A 23585-nucleotide genomic window follows, 5' to 3' on the forward strand; every position below is an offset into this window, starting at 1 on the left:
TTAGAGCAGTCAGACACCCACATAAAAGCTGCATTTTCAATACGAGATAAAAAGGTATTTCAAAAAGTCTAAGGTTTTGACACCTCTGGCATAACTGCAGCAACAGCTTCACGAATTTCCTTCTCTTTTCCTATATGGTCCTTACACTGGATTCATTTATCTTGAACTGGTGGGCAACTGTAGCTGCAGACCTCAATCTACGGTACTTATCAAACAACTCAAGTTTTTTCTTGTAAGGTCATCCCTTCTCTCTGCTTCTTGGGAGTACTTTCAGCATCACTAGTGGCACTTCAAATGGGTCCCACAGTGTTTTTTAAGGTTTACAGTATTGCACTAAACGTGATGAGAAATACGCAACAACTGCCAAGATCACTTTTTACTGTGATATGCAATTTACTGCAGAGACAAACTGCTCAGAGATGATTTGCATCACACGATGTTTTAAGCAGACTCATATACCTGAGCTCACCAAAACAGCAACATAAGATAGCTATAAAATTATTACAGTAGTAGAGTATATACTATAGTTAATTTTATACAATTATGATTTAATACTGCATCTTTGTTTACATTTTTTACAGTGAATGATGCAATGTATGTTAACTGTCTATACACACTTTAATAAATTTTAACTTTTTAATAATAGATCTGTGAATATTTTATGGTAGAAAGTAACGAGCTACATATATTTTATGTGTTTATGAAACACTTAATTTTTTTATTTTTTCAGTATTTCTAAGCTACACGGTTTGTCTGCAAGTTTTTAAACTGCCACAAATCTCAAAAAAATTTTCCAATATATTTATTGAAAGAGATCCACATAAATGGACACAAACAATTCAAGTACATGTTGTTCAAGGGTCAACTGTACTCGACAGTAAAAGATAGCAGATGAGCCATGCCCTAAGGTCAGGAGAGAAGTAGAGACAGTCTTTTGGAAGTGATAGAGATGTTCTATGTCTTGACTGTAATGGTGGTTTCAAGAGTGTGTGTATCTGTCAAAACCCACCAAACTGTACAGTTTAAGAGAGTGAAATTTACTGTACATAAATTATACTTTCATAAAGCTGTCAAAAAAATAGTGCTGTAAATAACTGAAATGGACCTACACATGCAACTAAGAAGCACTGTTAAATCAAAAAACAGCAAGGTGCAGAAGGTAAAAGAAATAATATTTTAGAAAAAGAGGGAAATTCATAGAAACATATGCTTGCTTATGCACACAACAAGTATGGAAAGATACATAATAAATATAATAGTGAAGATTTCTGGGAAAAAGAATTACAAAACCAGTGTCAGCAGTGTGAAAAGCTTACTTTTCACTATACACCCACTCAAATGTTTTATTATGTAGACATATAACCTAATCAAAATTAAAATATATTTCTCTGAAAATATAAAGTTATATTTGGCAGACTAATTCATCTTGGAAGGCACCAAATTATAAAAGTATGTCACTTACCTTACTAAGCCAGAAATCACATATCACTGTTTCTTTAAGTTGACTGATGATGTTTCCAAATGAGTGATGCTTCTAACAGCTTCCTATGTTTGGGAATTAATCTTTAAAAAAAAAAAAAAATTCCTATAACTAAGTAAAACAATCTATTAAAAAACACATAAGAATATAAAAGTACTACTGTCTATTAACTCATACATTAAACTTAAGACTAAGCTAGACTAAGTAAACAACTGTCTAATAACAATATAAAGCATCACATATTTTTATACCACGTAATAGATTAGGTTTTTCTTCATATATAATCACCACTTCCAAACCTCCACTCCATGGAAGGAGCGTATTTTCCTTTCCAACCAGTGCTGAGGTTGGCCACATGCCTTCCTTTGGCCTCATGGTGGGCAGAGTATACTTCCCTGCCCCCAAAACCTTAGCCATCTAAATTGCTTTGGCCAATGGTATATTAGCAGAAATGTTGCAGAGGTTTGACATGTCTTTGTGCAGCTGTGCACCCTCCTGTACCTCTGCCATTACCATGAGAAAAGCTTCACCAATAGATAAAGTCCTAGAACCCAGAATAAACAAAGAGTAGAACTGAGCCAAACCCCAAATGAGGAGCCAAGCCCAACCCACAGTGAGAAATAAAGCCCACCCACACCCACAGCTGCCCAGCCAAGCCAAACCCAAGTCACCTAACCCACAACTGCTCAGCAGATGTGTGATCAATAATTAACTGCTGTTTTAAGCCACTGAGTTCTAGGGCAGTTTCTTATACAGTAATAACTAATACATATTTGCAATTAATTTTTATTTTCTAAGAAACTCTAAACTTACCAAAGATTAAGCCCCAAAATATAACAAAAAAGCTCATTTATATTCCTTTATTACTTTAGCACTAAGAATTATAATTTAAAAATGATGACTATTCTTCTTTTACATCTATTCCTCCCAATTTCTAAATATTTTAAAACATTTGGCAGTGGGGACCTACCTTATAGAAGAGAAACTGATACAGAACTCTATAGTACCTGTCAATCACCTGTTCAGGTGTGCCAAGGACCACTTCAATTCTAGTTTGCCCTCATGTTAAACCATCACTAATCTAGCATTACATGACTTAATAATTCCCCTTTCTTCACAACCCTTAAATAAAATCATGCAAATAAGAACTGAAATGCACCCTCTCATCTGTCAGCAAATCAACGAGGCCCCTCCTACAACCCAGAGCTAGATTAATATAATCTTAATGAAAAAAGGGGCGCCTGGGTGGCTCAGTGGGTTAAGGCCTCTGCCTTCGGCTCAGGTCATGATCCCAGGGTCTTGGGATCGAGCCCCACATCGGGCTCTCTGCTCAGCGGGGAGCCTGCTTCCTCCTCTCTCTGCCTACCTATGATCTCTCTCTCTGTCCAAAAAAAAAAAAAAAAACCCACAGTGATTAAGCTTTACATAAAATGACCACTTTAGAAAACTTAAAATAATGTATTTTACTACAAAAAGAACTTCTAAAACATGTTAGAAAATATCGAGAATTTAACAATAATCCAATTTCCGACAGTGCTTTATAATAAAAAGTATTCAAATTTTAATCATCAAAATATTTGATTAAGACAATTTTAAACTTTATTTATTTGACAGAGAGAGCACAAGGGGGGTTGTGTGGGGAGAGGTAGAAGGAGAGGGAGAAGTGGACTCTCTGCTCAGCATCCTTGATCCCAGGACCCTGAGATCATGGCCTAAGTCAAAGGCAGATGCTTAACTGACTGAGCCATCCAGGTACCCCATGATTATTAAAAAAAAAAAAAAAATTTAACTAGAAAGGAAAAAAAATATTTGGATTGTACATCAGCCAATATATTTTAATATTAAAGTCATTTTTTAAAAAAAACACTTCATCATTTGGGGCACCTGGGTGGCTCAGTCAGTTGAGGGTCCAACTCTTGATTTCAGTGCAGGTCATGATCTCAGGGTTGCAGGATCAAACCCCAAGTTGGACTCCAATTCAGCAGGAAAGTCTGTTTGAGTTTCTTGCTCCCTCTCCTTCTGCCCCTAGCCCCTCTGAAATAAATTTTTAAAATATCAAAAAAATTGTATAATTGAGATATAATTCCTTACCACAAAATTAACCTCTTTATAGTACAACTTAGTGAGTTTTAGTATATTCAGAGTTATGCAACAAACAACTGCCAGTATCTAATTCCAGAACATTTTCATGACCTCAAAAAAATCCCCCCAAAACAAAAAATCATGCTCACTAAAGTCATTCCCTATCCCCCTCTCCCTCCAGCCCCTGGCAACTACAAATCTACTTTCTGTTTCTATGGATTTGACTATTGTAGATGTTGCATATAAATGGAATCACAATATATGGCCTCTTGTGATTGGCTTCTTTCATTTAACGTTTTCAAGTTCATATAACATAGCAAGTATCAGTAATGCCCTGTGATTTTTATGGCTGAATACTATTCCACTGTACAAACATGCCACATTTGTTTAACTATTCATCAGTTCCTGGATATTTGACAGACGGTTTCTACCTTGTGGCTATCACAAATAATGCTATGAACAACCCAACTGAGTTTTGTGTGAACACAGGTTTCCAATCTCTTGGTTATATACAAAGAAGTATGACTGCTGAACCATATGGTATTTAACTTCAGAGGGACAATTTTCCAAACAAGCTGTATCATTTTACATTTCCACCAGCCATGTATGAGAGTTCCAATTTCTCTATATCCTTGTCAGCATTTTTTACTATCTTTCTAAACTTTAGTCATCCTTTTGGATATAAAGTGGTATCTCACTGTACTTCTGATTTGTATTTTCCTAATGACTAATTAGGTGAGCAACTTCATGAGTTTATTAGCCATTTGTATTTCTTCTCTGCAGAAATATATATTCATATTCTTTCCTTTTTTAAATTGGGACATTTTTCTTTTTATTATTGAGTTGTAACAGTTCTTTATCTGGATATTAGATTCTCAGCAGATGCACTGCTTACAGATATTTTCTCTAATTCTGTTACCTGTCACTTTATTTTCTTGATAGAGCCCTTTATTTTCTTGATAGAGCACAAGTCTTTTTTTTTTTTTTAAGATTTATTTATTTATTTATTTGACAGGCAGAGATCACAAGTAGGCAGAGAGGCAGGCAGAGAGAGAGAGAGAGAGAGAGAGAGGAGGAGGAAGCAGGCTCCCCACTGAACAAAGAGCCCGATGTGGGGCTTGATCCCAGGACCCTGGGATCATGACCCGAGCTGAAGACAGAGGCTTTAACCCACTGAGCCACCCAGGCGCCCCACAAGTCTTTAATTGTAATTCAAACCATGGGGATTTACATCTGTAAATTTGCAAATGTTTTCTTCTATTCTATAGGTTACCTTCCCATTTTGTGATGGTTTCCTTTGCTATGCTATACTATTTTAGTAGGATGCAGTCCACGTGTTCATTTTTGCTTTTGTTGCTTTTGCTTTTCTTTTTTAAGATTTGAGAGAGCAAGCACACCCACAAGTAAGAAATGGGGCAAAGGGAGAGAGCATCCCGAGCAGACTCCATGCCCAGCATGGAGCCCAACACGGGGTTTGATTTCACGACCCCAAGACCCAAGCTGAAACTAGGAGTCAGACACTTAACTGACTGCACCACCCAAGCACCCTGTTGCTTTTGCTCTTATTGTATATTCACAATTCCATCACCAAGACCTATATCAAGGAGCTTATTCCCTATGTTTTCTTCTAGGAGTTTTATGGTCTCAAGTCTTATATTCAAGTCTTTTATCCATTTTGAGTTAATTTTTTGTATAATTTAAGACAGTGGCACAGTTTCATTCTTTTGTATGTAGCTGTCCAGTTTTCCCATCAACATTTATTGGAGACTGTCATATCCCCATCATATACTCTTGGCTCCCTTCGTTGTTAAGTTCTGAAATAAGGAACTGTGACTCTATCAATTTTGTGATTCTTTTTCTTTTTTTTTTTTTTAAGATTTTTTTATTTATTTGACAGAGATCACAAGTAGACAGAGAGGCAGGCAGAGAGAGAGGAGGAAGCAGGCTCCCCACCGAGCAGAGAGCCTACACGGGGCTCGATCCCAGGACCCTGGGATCACGACATGAGTGAAGGCAGAGGCTTTAATCCACTGAGCCACCCAGGCGCCCGCCATTCTTTTTCAAGATTAATTTGACTATATATTAATTTCAGGATCAGCATACGAACTGCAAAAAAGTCAGCTAGGATTTTAATAGGGATTGCACTGAATCTATAGATGAATTTTAGGAATACTGCCATCTTCAAAGTAAGTCTTCCAATTCTTGAACATAGATAGCTTTTCATTTATATAAGTCATCTTTAATTTTTTTAAATGATGTTTTAGAACTTCCAGCATACAAGGCTTGCACTTCATTTGTTAAGTTTGTCCCTAAATACTTTATTCTTTTTGATTCTATTATAAAAGGAACTGATTTCTTAATATACTTTTTAGATGGTTCTTCACTAGTATACAGAAACACAACTAATTTTTGTACATTGATCTTGTATCATATAACCTTAAATTCACTTATTAGCACTAATAGGCCTTGGGGACATTTTTGTGGATTTCTTAGAATTTTCTACATACAAGATCATGTCATCTGCAAAATCGTTTTATCTATTCCTTTCCAATCTGGATACCTTTATTTCTTTTTCTTACCTAATTGCCCTGGCTAGAACCTCCAGTACAATGTTGAATAAAAGTGTTAAGAGCAGGGACACCTGAGTGGCTCAGTTGGTTAAGCGTCTGCCTTCGGCTTGGGTTCTGGGATAGAGTCTGACATCAGGCTCCCCTGTTTCTTCCTCTCTTCTGCCTGCCGCTCCCCCTGCTCATGCTCTGATAAATAAAATCTTAAAAAAAAAAAAAAAAGTGGTAAGAGCAAACATCCTTGTCTTATTACTGATCTTAGGAGTTAAACCTTCAGTCTTTCACCATTAAGTATGATGTTAGAAATAGGCTTTTCATAGATGCCCTTCTATTCCTTGTTTCTTGAGTGTTTCTGTCATGAAATGGTGTTGGATTTTGTCAAATGCTTTCTCTACATCTGCTGAGGTGATCAAGTGTTTCTCCTCTCTATTCCATTAACACAGATTTTGACTTTTTGTGTTGAACCAACTTTGTAGTGCTAGGAATAAATCCCACTTCATCCTGGTGCATAATCCTTTTTATATGTTGCTGGATTCAGTTTGCATGTATACAGTTGAGAATTTTTTGTATTTACAAAAAATATTGATCTATAGTTTCTTTTACTTCTGCTATCCTAGTCTAGTTTTGGTATCAGAGTTTTATTCTTGACTCAGTATCTAAGAATTTGTCCATTTCATCTAGGTTATCAGAACTGTCTGTATTCCACTGTTCACAGTATTCCTTTATAATCCTTTTTCATTTCTAGAAGGTTGCTAGTAATCTGAGCATTCTTTTCTCTTATTAAAACCAGTTTTTATAGGGGCACCTGCGTGGCTCAGTCAGTTAAGCATCCAACTCTTGATTTCAGCTCAGGTCATGATCTCAAGGTCGTGAGATTGAGCCCTGCACCCGGATCTGTGCTCAGCAAAGAGTCTGCTTGAGATTCCTCTCTCTCTCTCTATCCCCCACTCTTTGCCCCTCCCCACCCCATGCATGCATGTTCTCCCTAAAATAAATCTTAAAAAAAAAAAATTGTTTTTAAGAAAAGCAACTTAGATTAGCTTAATTTCTAGGCTTAACAGCAAATCAGGAGTTTTTAAACTTTTCTACAGCAAGTAGAGAACTTCTCTACACCGTCAAGTCTATAAGGTGACCCAAATTCCATAGGGAGAAGAACAGACCTTAAGAAGTAGCTCTTTCCATCCTTCTAATCTTAGGTCTCTCACTCTTCAGTAGCAAAGGCTCTGTAAACTAGCTGCCCTACTGTGGAGTAGCTTCCAAAGGAGGGAATGAAATATCAACCCAAGGCTTCTAGTTATTCCTTTTTGCTGGGTTTCTCCTTAAACACAAAAGGGAGCAGGGGGCTTCACTAGTCATAGGGATCTGTGTTCATGATATATTTTGAGAACTTTATGCTTGTTATGAACAGACCATCCAATTATAATTTCTTTATCCTTAAAACAGGCAGAACACAGAGCTGGCAATACATTATACCTATGCAACACAAAGTGTAAGATCCACTTGGAAGAAGTGAAATTTTCAAGGGAGTTAAAAAAAAAAAATGTCATTGTCCTCCACTTATAGCCACTGTTTTAGATTTATACCTAATACTCAATGGCTTATGATCATTTCTGCTCCAGGCCTCAAAAGACAGAAAGTTGAATAAACAAGGCCAGTAGCATCCATCTGCCTATTCATGAACAGATTAAAATGTTCCCTAAATCATCAAAATGTTAAAGACAAATAGAAATTATTAGATAATATCAAACAGCAAACCTAGAACTTGATTTATCCTGACCCTAATAATAAAATTCCTCAATCTCATAAAAAGCTTCTAACAAGAAAACCTGTAACTTACATTACAATAGTACAATACTGACTGCTTTCTCTCTAAGTTCAGAAAAAAGGCAAGGATGTGGTAAACATCTCCCCTCTTTATTCCATTAACATAGTGTTTTACTTTGATTTTTTGTGTTGAACCAACTTTGCAGTGCTAGGTAAAGAAGTTTACCACTTCTTTTCAATATTGTACTTGAAGTCCTACTAATGCAATAAAGCATGAAAGAGAAACAAAAAGCCTACATACTAAAAAACAAGAAAGAAAAACCTGTTGACATGATTACTCAAGTAGAAAACACTAAGGACCTATTTAAAAACCTATTAAAGGGATGCCTGGGTGGCTCAGTTGGTTGGGCATCTGCCTTTGTCTCAGGTAATGATCCCAGGACTCTGGGATCAAGTCCCATATCAGGCTCCCTGCTCAGCAGGGAGTGTGCTTCCCTCAAATAAACAAATTAATAAATACCTCTTTAAAAAAAAAACAAATAAAAATAAATAAAAACCTACCAAATACATGAATTTAACAAGGTCACAGAATAAAAGTTAGTAAATAATATCAATTACATTTCTATACTCTAGCAAAACAAAATTGGAAAAAGAATTATTTTAAAAACACAAATTACAAGACCATCAAAAACATTAAATACTTAAAAAAAACTCATAAGACAAAAAAAATACTTCTACACTGAAAACCATGAAGCATTACTGAGAGAAATTAAAGAAGTCCTAAATGGAGAAATATACATTTGGAAAACTCAATATTATCAAGATATCTAGTCTCCTCGGGGCGCCTGGGTGGCTCAGTGGGTTGGGCCTCTGCCTTCGGCTCGGGTCATGATCTCAGGGTCCTGGGATCGAGCCCCGCATCAGGCTCTCTGCTCAGCAGGGAGCCTGCTTCCCCCTCTCTCTGCCTGCCTCTCTGCCTACCTGTGATCTCTCTCTCTTTCTCTCTGTCAAATAAATAATAAAATCTTAAAAAAAAAAAAAAAAAGATATCCAGTCTCCTCAAACTGACCTACAAATTTATTATTTTCAAATCTACACTCCAGTGGATTTTTAAAGAAATCGATATGATGAACCTAAAATTTATGCGGCAATGGAAAAGATCTTAAATAACAAAACCAATTTTGAACGAAAATGACAAAGATGGAAGCTAATTTAAGAGCATACTATTTGAAGAAAGGCAAATCAATGGAACACAAAGTCTATAGACACATTCAGACAGTACAATAACTGAATATACACCTCACAAAAAATAATTTACGAATGGCCAATAAAGATCTGAGGAAGTGTTCAACATGAGTCATCAGGAAAATGCATATTAAAAACACAGTGAGGGGCGCCTGGTGGCTCAGTGGGTTAAGCCTCTGCCTTCGGCTCAGGTCAAGATCTCAAGGTCCTGGGATTGAGCCCTGCATTGGGCTCTCTGCTCAGCAGGGAGCCTGCTTCCCCCTCTCTCTGTGCCGGCCTCTCTGCCTACTTGTGCTCTCTCTCTGTCAAATAAATAAATACATAAAATCTTTAAAAAAAAAAAAAAAACAAAAACAAACCAGTGAGACACGACCACAAACCCACTAAAATGGGAAAAATTTTTAAAACTGACAAAAACCAATATTCATGAGGCTGTGGAACAGTGTAGAACTCTAAGAATGCCGCTGGTACGATAAAATGGAATGAACACTTTGGAAGTTTGGTACTTTCTTATAAAATTAAATTTTACCTACTCTCTGACCCAAATTCCAGTCCTAATTATTTACCCCCCAAAATATAATACCCCCAAAAATATAACCATAAAAGGACCTATATAAAAATGTTTCTATTAATCCTACACATAATAACCAAGATATTGATGGGACTCCCTGCACCAATTATTAGGTATATAAAAATAAACTGTGGCATTTTCATACAATGGAATACTTATGGGGGGAAAAATATAAGCACGTTGTTTATATAACAACATGGAAGAAATTAAAAACCATTATGTTAAGGGAAAGAAGTCAAACACAGAATAGAACACACTGCATAATCTCACTGACATGAAATTCTAGAACAGGCAAAACACACCTATAATGACAGAAAACACAACAGTGATTACCCAAAGTGGAGTCAAGAACATACTTGAATAGGTTCCAAGGTATGTTTTAGGGATGATGGAAATGTCCTTTATCTTGATTGGAGTGGTAGCTTCACAGGTGTTTATATGCCCAAACTTATCAAACTTTACAATCTTAATCTGTGCATTCTATTAAATGTAAAATATACTTCAAAAAAGCCATTTTGTAAAAATACATATTTTTCATAATGCTTGTAGGGATGATATCTTTTTCTTAGAAATTATGAACACTAAATATATGGTTTTGACTGGCTTTTAAATAAAAGTTCCTAGTAATTAACAAGTTTTTCTCTTCACAAAATAGCAAAAGCAATACCTAACAAATGGAAGCATTTAAAAAATAATTCATAAATAAATATTTTAAAATATAAAAAATAATAAAAGCACATAATAATTCGGTTTTTTTTTAAGTCCTACTTTTTCCTTTAAACTAAGCTCTACACCCAATATGGCGTTTGAACTCACAACCTTAAGAACAGGGCTACATTCTCTACCAACTGAGCCAGTCGGACACCGCCCATAAAAAAAAAATTTTTAAACAAAAAAATAAAACAAATCACACCAGGTATGTAAATATTATGTATGCAGGCAAAAATGTCATCTCCTCCAGTGAGGAACAGGGCCTCTTTTTAATGCTCCCAATTTAAATGCACAAATGCTTATTATACCTCTAAATACAGGATTTATTAGTTATATAGCAAGTATGTTTATGTACCTCAGTTATCAAATAGTAACTATTTGTTAATTTACGCATGATGGATTTGACCACAAAAAGAGCCATGATATCTTAGAGTTGGAGAGTCCATTATCTACTCTCATCAGAACCCTGAAAAACTGCAAAATGCCTCAAGAATAGTTGCCTCAAAATCGATAAGGAAAGTTCAACACTAAGTTCACTCATGGGCAGTAATTTTCTAAGTATCTTAGCCTTGGAAATTTATCTAAAAAATCTAAAATCATGTTCTGAAGAAAGGGATATGGGGACAAGCAGAACAGAGGACAAGAAGTTGCTGTAGCTATTCACTCCCCACCAAGCTCACGTACCTTAGTCAGGATCTGCCCACTAGGACAGTGGTCTCTAAAGCTATTCTGCAGAGCACAATTTGAGAAAGAGTAATCTAGAACAGACTGTCCAATATGATTATCCATTAGCAATGTGTAGCTACTAAGTACCTGAGATGTGGCTAGTCCAAAGTGAGATTTTTTTTTTTTTTTTTTTTTAACAACCCTTAAAAATATGTTAAACTATTTTGGGGGTAGGGGGTGGAGCCAAAGTTGGCCTAAGTGACAAAGTAGTTTATCAACTCCTGCTCTTAAGTACATGGAAGCTGCACTGAATAGTGTCAGACTGATTAAGTGAAGCTTACACTCAACAGTAGCCTAGTCAACGAGGCAGAAATGCCCACATTCCCAGGTATACTGAACAAGTCCAAATGGTTAAAGAGGTGGGATTCCAAGATTGAATCTACTCTACTCACTCGGTTCAGCTATACCCTACTTCATACTTGTAGGCAAGTCTGCAAACACCGTCATGGTTCTGAAAATTGGATGCTGAGACTGAGCCCTGTTCACTTGGGGATCCTCATACCAATACACCAAAAGGCAAAGAAAGCAATCACGCGTGTTGATACATGGAGAGCAAGGAGCACTACTTGTGGAACCCAGGACAACCACTGGGTCACCTCTTGCAACCCTCTAATTTAATACCTTGGTCAAAGGCCAACAAAGTTAGGACCACAAAGATCTCAGATTCCACAGAATGAATATCCCCAACTAAACTGGTAACAACTCATGCAGTCCAGTGTTGGCATAAACCAAAATGAAATAGGTAAATGACAAAAGTAACCACTATTATTTTTTATTCGTATTTTTTTAATTTTTGCTATTAAAGTACAGTTAACAGACAATGTTATATTACTTTCAGATGTTCAACACAGTGACTCAATTGGTTAACTATTATTATTATTAATTTAGGCTTCATGAGCACTTGCAGAAGAGAGGCCTATAGATAGCAGCTGTTTTATGTTGTTTCTCCCCCCCCCCACCATATATGAAAGGCAAAGGTGGTAGCTAAGTTGCAGGTGAAAAGTATGACAGAATTGACATTACCCCCCAAAACCAATAAAATTTTAATGACAAAAAGAGAAAAACAGGGCGCATGGGTGGCTCAGTGGGTTAAAGCCTCTGCCTTCGGCTCAGGTCATGATCCCATGACCTGGGTTCTGGGATCAAGCCTCACATCGGGCTCTCTGCTCAGCAGGGAGCCTGCTTCCTCCTCTCTCTCTCTCTCTCTGCCTAACTCTCTGCCTACTTGTGATCTCTGTCTGTCAAATAAATAAATAAAATCTTAAAAAAAAAGAAAGAGAAAAACATACAACAAATAGCATGAAATAAAAACAGAGATTTAACCCAAAATACATCAGAACTCACATTACATGTCCACAGATCAAATCCTCCAGATAAACCGTGATTATGAGACATACTTAGAGCATAAAAATGAAGAAGGGCATAAAGGACAAATAGAGAATACAAATATTAACCGAAGGAAAGTTTATGTATCTACATTAATACCAAAGCAACTTTAAGAAAGGCAGTATTAAAGAGAAACATAATAATAAAGGGTTCAATTTAACAGGAAACTATAACAATTTCAAACTGCACACATCTAAGAATATAAACTAAAAATACATAATTCTTGGGGTGCCTGGGTGGCTCAGTCGGTTAAGCATCATGATTCCAGGGTTCTGGGATAGAGCCCTGCATTAGGCTCCCTGCCCAGCAGCGGGTCTGCTTCTCCTCCTGCCTACCCCCCCCCCAACTTGTTCTCTCGTTCACTCTCTTTCTCAAATAAATTTTTTAAAATAAATAAGTATAAATAAAATATACAATTTTGAAGTTGACATATATAATCCCCTAATTGAAAAAGACAAGGAAAAATGGAGAAATCCAAAATCCTGAGACATTTGGACACACTCTTCTCAGCAACTGATAAAAAGCAGACAAAAAACCAAAACAACCCCATTAATTACACAGAATATCTAAACAAGACAATTTTAAAATTGACTTAATGGATACACACACAGTATTTTCCCAACAACTGCAAAACACATTCTTTTAAGGCACATATTGAACACTTACAAAAATGACCCCAAATACAGGACTTAAAGCAAGTCTCCACAAACATCCAAGAAATAATACCATACAGTATGTTTTCTGATCACAATGTAATTTGCTAGAAATAAATAAACCCAAAACTCTAAATAGAAAATGCCGTTTGGAAATTAAGAAAATCTATTCTACATAGCATAAGAAATCATACTTTAAAAAAAAACCCCACAAGATAGGTGAACTTGCCATACCAGACATCAACAATAGAATCAATAAAGCCATAGTGATGTGTTATACTGATTCAAGGATAGACAAATAGAACAATGGAACCGACAAATGACACAAAGCAGAATGCCCCACAATCAGACTCAGGTATGTGCGGTCAACTGGTTTATGATAAATAGTACAAAGCTGGGAAAACAGATTTTTAAAAGGAACAGCGCAGGAACAAATGGTGGGGAGAAAAGTAAAAATGAATCCCTACTTCATGTAATACACTAAAGTCAATGCCAAATAGCTTGATTATAGACACAAAATGTGAAAGGTGAAAAAGAACTTAAAAAGGATTAGTATACAAAGATTATATTTCTTAAAATCATACAAATCAATGAAATGGCCAACTGAGGGGGAAAAAAAAGACATGAAATTTGAACAAGTTCATCACAAAGAGGAGGAGAAAGAAATCCAATAGAGCAATAGACAACCATCACAACGGCAAAAATTTTAAAGTTAGAGAAGACAAAGTGTTGGTAAGAATGTGGGGGTAAAGTGCTGCTGGTCGCAGTATTAATTGTACAAAGGCTTTGGAGAACAGGCCAAAAGAGCAACCAATCTGTAATGAAATGTAATGGTTGGGGCACCTGGGTGGCTCAGTGGGTTAAAGCCTCTACCTTCCTCTAGGGTCATGGTCTTGGGGTCCTGGGATCGAGTCCTGTGTTCAGCAGGGAGCCTGCTTCCTCCTCTCTCTCTCTCTGCCTGCCTCTTTACCTACTTGTGATCTGTCTGTCAAATAAATAAATAAAATCTTAAAAAGAAAAAAGAAAGAAAGAAATGTAATGGTTGAAGAATCCCAAAACAACCTTGAGGCTAGTAGAGATATACACAGAAAAGCAACTGGGCTTCATTTAGAGAATAAAAAATATTACTGCCAGGCACATGACATTTGGGAGAAAAACTTCCCTGGTGTCTTAAAAAAACTAGGCAAAAGAAAACACAGGCTGGGATGCCTGGGTGGCTCAGTTGGTTGAGCACCTGCCTTTGGTTCAGGTCGTGATCCCAGAGTCCCAGGATGGAGACTAGCATCAGTCCCTCATCTGGCTCCCTGGTTAGTGGGGAGTCTGCTTCTGCTTCTCCCTCTGCCTCTGCCCCTCCCCCTACTGGTGCTCGCTCTCTCTCAAATAAATAAATAAAATCTCCAAAAAAAAAAAAAAAAGAAAAAAAAAGAAAAAGAAAAAGAAGAAAAAAAGAAAGAAAAGCAAGGCAATTATTAACTCCAGATTAAAAGGGGAGGGTATACAGTTACAGGAGAATACTTAGCTCAGCAATGACCAGTATTACATAGCTATAACAACACTCACTAGTGGCTTAACCAGTAACCAAAATAGAACTCTCTTAAGGGGATAAGGGGAAGAAAATAAGAGAGTTAAATTTTTATCTATGGAGACAGAAACTCAGTAACATCTGGAACTGAAAAATCAAAATACAGCAGTTATGGCATACTATCAAAAATATAGAGCTAGTGGGCGCCTGGGTGGCTCAGTGGGTTAAGCTGCTGCCTTCTGCTCAGGTCAAGATCTCAGGGTCCTGGGATCGAGCCCCACATCGGGCTCTCTGCTCAGCAGGAAGCCTGCTTCCCTCTCTCCCTCTGCCTGCCTCTCTGCCAACTTGTGATCTCTCTCTGTCAAATAAATAAATAAAATCTTTTAAAAAAGGAGGGGGGAGCCTGGCTACTGGCTGGCTCAATCAATAGAGCATGCAGCTCTTGATCTCGGGGTCATGAGTTCAAGCCTTATGGTGGGCACAGAGCTTACCAAAAAAAAAAAAAAAAAAAAAGGCAGACATGGACAACTTTCTTAATTTTTAAAATTCTCTTCCTCTACCAACCTCTTATAAATTAGCATTCCCCAAGGTTTTGTCCTCTCGTTATAAAAAAGGCACTTACTAGATAACTTCTTCTATACACATACTTCTAATTACTACGTGTAAGCTGTTAAGATACAAATTCATGGCGGGGGGGGGGGCGCCTGGGTGGCTCAGTGGGTTAAAGCCTCTGCCTTCGGCTCAGGTCATGATCTCAGAGTCCTGGGATCGAGCCCCACATTGGGCTCTCTGCTCAGCAGGGAGCCTGCTTCCTCCTCTCTCTCTGCCTGCCTCTCTGCCTACGTGTAATCTCTGTCAAATAAATAAATAAAAATCTTAAAAAAAAATTTAAAAATAAAAAAAATAAAAAGATACAAATTCATGGGGCGCCTGGGTGGCTCAGTGAGTTAAAGCCTCTGCCTTCGGCTCGGGTCATGATCCCAGCGTCCTGGGATCGAGCCCCACATCGGGCTCTCTGCTCAGTGGGGAGCCTGTTTCCTCCTCTCTCTCTCTCCCTGCCTGCCTCTCTGCCTACTTGTGATCTGTCTGTCAAATAAATAAATAAATAAAATCTTAAAAAAAAAAAAAAAAAGGATACAAATTCATATCCTCAACAAAATCTCCATCCCCAGTGCTACTCAGATACCCAACAGCCTACTGGACATTTCTGTCCTGATTTCTTAAAGGCACCTTAAACTCAACAGTCATAGTAGACTATGTTCATCCTCCACAATTCATTACACCACCATCCACCCACATGAGGAAAACAAAGCCAAGGCAGAAAAAAAGGGGCAATCCATGTAACGGACAGCAATGATGAAAAAGCAACATTTACATTACAAAAATACCCAGAACGGCCCAAATGCTCAAAAAAGGAAAAAAAAAATATCAAGACAGAATTCTGATCATCTGGGTGACTCAGTCGGTTCAGTGTCTGCCTACAGCGCAAGTCGTGATCATCTCGGGTGCTGAGATTGAGCCCAAGTCAGAATCCCAGCTCAACAGGAAGTCTTCTTCTCCCTCTCCTTTTGCTCCTCTCCCTCACCCTGCTCATGCTCCCTCTCTCAAATAAAATTTTTAAAAAACAAAAAAGGCATTTTGATAATCATTAGAAATAAAAGGTAAATAAACTGCAGAAATGTAATTTTCCAAGAAAGAGACAAAGGAATGTGTCATATACAACTGTGCTAACAGAAAATACACTAAAAGCATATACATTAAAACATCAACAGTGGTAAAGATGGAGATGAAAGAGTACATAAAGAATGAATGCTTTTACATTTTACTTATGTTTATACAACACTTGCATCTTTCACATCAAAAATAAACATACTGGGGCGCCTGGGTGGCTCAGTGGGTTAGGGCCTCTGCCTTCGGCTCGGGTCGTGGTCTCGGCGTTCTGGGATCGAGCCCCGCATCGGGCTCTCTGCTCGGCGGAGAGCCTGCTTCCCTCTCCCTCTCTCTCTCTGTCTGCCTCTCTGTCTACTTGTGGTCTCTGTCTGTCAAATGAATAAATAAAATATTAAAAAATAAATAAATAAATAAAAAATAAACATACTGATCAGCTATGAAATAAAAAACAGGGGCACCTGGGTGGCTCAGTCGTTAAGTGTCTGCCTTCAGCTCGGGTCATGATCACATGACCCTGGGATAAGCCCAACGTCGGGCTCCCTGCTCTGCGAAGGGTCTGTTTCTCCCTCTCCTACTCCCCCTGCCTGTGTTCCCTTTCTCTGTCAAATGAATAAATAAAATCTTAAATATATATATACTATTATATCTATGTAAAATATATTGGGGAAGCTCAAAAGTGAATCTGAATACATCTACACAATAAATTGTACACAAATGTTCACAGCAGCATTATTCGTAATAGTCAAAAAGTGGACACAATCTAAACGTCCATCAACTGATAAATGGATAAAGAAAACGTGGTATACACAGGTAATCAACTGTTATTTAGCCATAGACAAGAATGAAGTATTCATACAAGCTACATGGATTAACCTTAAAAACATTATGCTAAGTAGGGGCGCCTGGGTGGCTCAGTGGGTTAAGCCGCTGCCTTCGGCTCAGGTCATGATCTCAGGGTCCTGGGATCGAGTCCCGCATCGGGCTCTCTGCTCAGCAGGGAGCCTGCTTCTCTCTCTCTCTGCCTGCCTCTCTGTCTACTTGTGATCTCTGTCAAATAAATAAAATCTTAAAAAAAAAAAAAACCATTATGCTAAGTAAAAGAAGCTAGTCACAAAAGGCTACACATTATATGATTCAATTTATATAAATGTCCAGAAAAGACAAATCTGTAATAACAGATAAACTGGTGGTAGTAAGGTGCTAGGAAGAAAATGAAATGGAGAGTGATATACTAGTATACGCATGGGGCTTCTTCTAATTTTATTCTAAAATTAGACATTGAAGGGGCACCTGGGTGGCTCAGCCAGTTAAGCATCTGCCTTCAGGTCAGGTCATGATCCCAGGCTCCCTGCTCAGCAGGGAGTCTACCTCTCCCTCTCCCCACCCCCCAGTCCTGTTCATGCTCATTCTCATGCTCTCTCTCTCTCAAATAAATAAATCAATCTTTGAAGCTAGACATTGGCAATGGTTGCATAATTCTATTAATATACTAAAAACTCCTGAACTCTATTAAGGTAGGTTATAGCGCCATAAAGCAGTTACCAAAAAATGAATATGAAACAAAGATTTTGGGCACCTGGATGACTCAGATGGTTAAGTGTCTGCCTTCAGCTCAGGTCATGATCCTAAGATCTTGGAATTGAGTGCTGCTTCTGATTCCCTGCTTAGCAGGGAGTCTGCTTCTCCCTTTCTCCCTGCTTCTTCCCCTGCTTGTACTTGCTCTCTCTCAAATGAATAAATAAAATCTTAAAAAAAAAAAAAAAAAAAGAAAAGAAACGAAGATTTTAATATGCACCAAACTTTTAAAATAAGCCTAGGGTACCTGGGTGGCTCAGTCAGTTAAGTGGCTGCCTTGAGCTCAGATCATGATCCCAGGGTCCTGGGATAGAGTCCTGCATCTGGCTCCCTGGTCAGTGAAGAACCTGCTTCTCCCTCTCCCTCTGCCTGCTGCTCTGCCTACTTGTGCCTTCTATCTCTTTCAAATAAATAAATAAAATCTTTAAAATAAGCCTAAATATGTCTTCTGAAAATTATCTATTTTAGTTCTTGAAAAAAGTCTCACTTAGGGCACCTGGGTGGCTCAGTGAGGTTAGGCATCTGACTTCTGCTCAGGTCATGATCTCGGGTCCTGGAATGGAGTCCTGCATTGGGCTTCACACAGGGCGGGGAATATACTTCTCCCTCTCTCTCTTTCCCGCTGCCCCTCCCCGTGCTCGTACTTGCTCTCTCGAATAAAATCTTTAAAAAAAGAAAAGAAAAGAGCCTAGTGACTTCCTTAATGATAAACTTTCAAATACTAGGGGCGCCTGAGTGGCTCAGTGGTTTAAGCCTCTGCCTTCAGCTCAGGTCATGATTTCATGGTCCTGGGATGAGCCCCACGTCGGGCTCTCTGCTCACCAGTGAGCCTGCTTCCCTCTCTCTCTCTGCCTGCCTCTCTGCCTGCTTGTGATCTCTGTCAGATAAATAAATAAAAATCTTATTACATAAATAATATAAATAAATATATATTTATAAATAATATAAACATAAATATTTATAAATAATTAAATGTTTACAAATAATAATACAAATTAAAAATAAGTAGAAATAAATTTTTTAAAACTTTCAAATACTAGTTGAACTGATTTAACAAAATAAACTTCAAGGGACACCTGAGTGGCTCAGTTGGTTAAGCATCTGCTTCAGCTCAGTACATGTTCCCAGGGTCCTGGGATGGAGTTCCAGGTCGAGCTCCTTGCTCAGGCTCAGTGAGGAAACTGTTTCTCCCTCTGCCTGCTGTTCCCTCTGCTCGTGCGTGCATGCACACTCTCCCTCTTTCTCTCTGACAAATAAATAAATCTTTAAAGTAAATAAATAATAAATTTCAAATTTTCATGTTGACAAGATTATCTTCTTAAAATTTCCTGGGGGCGCCTGGGTGGCTAAGTTGGTTAAGCCTCTGACTTCAGCTCAGGTCATGATTCTCAGGGTCCTGGGATGGAGCCCTGCATTGGACTCTCTGCTCAGTGCGGAGCCTGCTTCACCCTCTCTCTCTGCTTGCTTCTCTGCCCACTTGTGATACCTCTCTCTGTCAAATAAATAAAATCTTTAAAAATAAATAAATAAATATTTCCTAGCATTTGTTTTATTCAGTAACTGAATTTTCTGTGCTGAAGTATTCTAAGACAATGTATTCTTTTAAATTTTTTTTTAAAGATTTTATTTATTTGCCGCAGACAGTAATCACAAGTAAGCAGAGAGGCAGAGAGAGGGGGAAGCAGGCTCCCTGCCAAGCAGAGAGCCCAATGTGGGCCTTGATCCCAGGACCCTGAGATAATGAACTGAGCTGAGGACGAGGCTTAACCCACTGAGCCACACAGGTGTCCTAAGACAATGTATTTTAAATATACACAGTGATTGGTGCCAAGGCTAGGCATATTCCCTATCCTCAAAAACCTCACAGAAGTTATTTAAGTAGTATATATCCTCTAAAATGGAACTATATTGTGACTATTGACCTCAAAATGGTGATTTTCAAGCCCCGCTTTGGGACCTAAAGCTTACTTGAATAAATAAATAAACAAAAATATTAAAAAGTGAAAAAATAAAAAAATTTTAAAAAAGTGAAAAAATAAATGGATAGATAGCACCTGGCTGGCTAAGTCAAGAGAGCATGCAACTGTTCATCTCCAGGTGGTTAATTTCAAGCCCCATGTTGGGACCTGGAGCTTACTTAAGAAACATGAAACAGGGGCGCCCAGGTGGCTTAGTCTTTAAGCGTCTGCCTCCAGCTCAGTTCTTGATCCCAGGATCCTGAAATGGAGCCCCGCATCACATCTGGCTCCCTGCTCAGCAGGAAGCCTGCTTCTCCCTCTCCCACTCCCCCTGCTTGTGTTTGGCTCAGGTCAGGTGGAACCCCTTTGTCAGGTTCCCCTGCTTGGGGGGGGGGGTCTGCTTCTCCCTCGACCCTCCCTCTGCTTGTGCCCGCTCTCAAATAAATAAAATCTTAAAAAAAAAAATCCTTAGAAGACCTCCTGGCACATCACACGCGCCGCACCTGTTAAGTATACTAATAATTATCACTTAACTAATTGATAACTTCATTTCCATATTATCATTATCCCTTTCAGCTTCAATAACCACATTAATTCTAAACTACTTAATTATTTACATTAAAGCAATAGTTCTCAAGATGTGATATAGGGACTGTCAGGATTCCATAAATACTTTCAGGGGGCTCATCAGATCAAAATCAATCTTGAAAAAAAGATCAAAGCACAAAACAGACCAATGGTTTAACACAACACTGCACAAAAAAAATAGAGAGGCAATTTCAGATTCCACATTGCAACTAACCTTTAAGAAATCACTTGAGCTTTGTTGTAGAATCAAAGAAGAATATCACAATTATCTGGACAGATCATTAAAGTACTCCTCCCAACACACTGGTGTAAAGCTGAATTTTCTTCATACGCTTCAACCAGAACAACATAGGACTGAATGCAAAAACTGACAGGAAAACCAGCTGTTTTCTATTAGGCCAAATAGTAAAGAGATTTACAAAAATGTAAAATAGTTGCCATTCTTTCAGTTTTTTGGTTTTTTTTTTTCGGTTTTGGAAAAAAACAGTTTTTTTTCCCATAAAAAATGTTATTTATGTAACCTGTAATTAGTTTATTAGCTATTTTCAAATGAATTAATATATTTAAGTTAACTTAGAATACAATGATTACCAATAGATATAAACCATATAACCAAAAGCTACCTGGAGTGTCCTACATCATTTTTTTTTTTTGAGTCCTACATCATTTTTAAGAGTGTAAAGGAATCCTAACCAAAAAGTCTGAGAACTGCTTCTTTAGAGTAATACTTAATACCCCACTTTTATTTACATTGAGTTTTCATCTCTGAATCTCACACATGCAGCCATAGATGTTTAAAGTAAGCAGAAGAAAGCAAGGATATAAATCTTGCTTTCTTCCGATGTACTATAATGCAAATAAGCATAAGATATAGCCCTTCCAAAAAAGAAAAAAGGATGGTCGAGTTAACAGAATTCTCCATCTGTCAGAAGTAACTACAGTAGTATGATACAGCTGTAATATAGAACTTACACAGAAATAGAGCCAAAGAACTTTCCCTGTGCCAAAAGATGCACAGAAAAATCTGGGCTGCTGAAGGGGTAACACAGACCTTAAGTGAATTACCTACTGTAACAGTTTTACTGGAGTGGATTTCAAAATACCACCTAGACTTCCGGTCACCTTCAATTAAGGTTAATCAAAGAACTCTACATGGAACATAATCTGCTCCAAAAAGTCTGGAAAAATATTTAACTACTAAAAAAACATTATTTTGAATTGTGCAATGCTAGTTACCTTCATTGTTACAATAAATACAATCGGACTGTGCTGTAATAAATTACCACGCTATAAAAGGCCATCCAGCAATGGGGAGTAATGGCATTCATTAATTAGGGCCCTTTTTCCTTCCTTTTCGGAGCATAATTTATTGATTTAAATGCCTCACACAAAACCTTGTAGGAGTTTGATGTTAAAAAAAAAAATTATTGTTCACTACAGAATTGTAATACTAACCACTGGGAAATGAGAGCAAACTTTCCTGAGCCAGGATGATTAAGGTGAACAGAAGCTCATAAGCCAGGCAAGTTTTGTTCTAGAAAGGGTACTTCCAAAGTCACATATCTAATCTAAGGGGTATATAACTGCATTCTGCTTAAAAGGAGTAAGTGTCTGATAGAATTTTCTCATTTCCTCACATACTCTAGGCCTGAATTTGCAGCTTCCAAATTAAATGCTTTTTAAGCACTTTTCATCCTACTCTCATATCTAATTCCATAATGAGAATTCTTAAGTTCTTCAAATTAAAAATAATTCCACTGAAAAAGGAGAAACTAAGGACCCAATAAAAAGAGACACTGAATATACCGGAGTTCACTGCAAGCAGGTTTTAAACTGAAATCCGTGTTACTCAGCCTTTTAAAATTAAAGGGCGAAAAACAACCCCCCCCCATATTACTATTCCACCAAGTATCACTTTCATTGGTTTTTGTTAAGGTTAATTATTTACTGAAACTTCATGTGATAATGCTCGTTAATACTGCGCGCTGCAATTACTTTCTGCTGAAAGAATCCCATTTCAACTCTTAAAGGTTCTCAGTACTTCTCAAAGCACAAAGATTTAACTCCTTCCTCCTCCCCGCTGCGCTCCCCGCCCCCCACCCCGGAAAATATAGTACCTGCAGCAGGGTTTCCTGATCTCAACATTTGGGGGGAGGGGTGCGGGCTGGGGGATGGGGAGAGGGTGGGAGAGTTCCCTAATTTTTGGACTCGCTATCCCATTCTGCCTGGATAAAACAAAACCCCTGTTGTAAATAATGTTATGAACAGTGACACAGAGGATCCAATTCCCTTCCGCTCGCATCTATCCCCATAAACTTCACTATGGCCCTCAATGCACCCCTCTCTACTCCAGAGCAGCCCTACCTGGCCCCGACTTACAGATCCAAGCTGAATTACTCCGTGACCTTGGACCCAGGCCACTGCTCCCCTCCAAGATCCTCACATCACATCCTGCAGACTGCAGAGACCTCCCGGTTCAGGCCGGGTCAGCGGCCAGGGCGACCGCAGGGAAGCAAGCCGCAGAAGCCGCAGAAACCGCAGAAGCGCGTTGGCTGGAGGGGCTGACTCGGGGAAAACGCGGGGAAGGAAAGACGCCGGGGGCGGGGACAAGGCCGGGGGCTACCTGCGGACCAGCGCCGACACCGCCCCAGTAGTCGCAATGCTACACCTCACCTCCGGGTTCTGGACGCCCTCTCAGCAGCCTTGAGACCCCTGGCCTGACCCGCGGTCCTCGGTCATGGCCCCTTATTACCTCTGCCTACCCCAACCAGCAATGGCAGGTGATGAGGCGACTGGGCACCCGAGACGCGCAGGCTGATTGCCTACCTCAAGCGACAGTGTCTTCGAGCCGCCCACTCCCTCCCAAGGGCTCCCGGAGCCCGGACCCCGGGAGTAGGAAGAGGCGTACGATGCAAAACGACACAGAAGGTGGGACAGGAAGCGGGGGGGGAGGTCCTCCAGCTCTCCCGAGAGGCTGGCAGAAAGGGAGGTGAGGACGCAGGAGGCGCGACAGCACGCGGCGGGGACGTCGGAAAGCTAGCCTACCTTCCTCACTCCTGGCCGACGGTCCAACACGAGCCAGCTAA

The 23585-nt window shown here is 38.7% G+C and overlaps 1 protein-coding gene across 3 annotated transcripts in view; it reads right to left on the reverse strand.

Moving 5' to 3' along the window:
- LOC111142611 (establishment of sister chromatid cohesion N-acetyltransferase 1) overlaps positions 1–23585 on the reverse strand; it is a 79419-nt gene extending 55834 nt beyond the window's left edge. For 2 of the 3 annotated variants that reach the window (XM_022495914.1, XM_022495915.1), the window contains exons 1-2: positions 23545–23583; positions 1463–1563 (exon numbers count right to left, since the gene is read on the reverse strand). The gene's annotated coding sequence lies outside the window, so the exon portion shown is untranslated. Of the gene's footprint in view, positions 1–1462; positions 1564–23544 lie in introns of all 3 variants that reach the window. The other variant, XR_002640271.1, reaches the window with a different exon arrangement.

The sequence above is a fragment of the Enhydra lutris genome, unplaced genomic scaffold, assembly GCF_002288905.1.
Source record: "Enhydra lutris kenyoni isolate GAN:26980312 unplaced genomic scaffold, ASM228890v2 scaffoldscaffold8, whole genome shotgun sequence".
In the NCBI taxonomy this organism is placed as follows: Eukaryota; Metazoa; Chordata; class Mammalia; order Carnivora; family Mustelidae; genus Enhydra; species Enhydra lutris.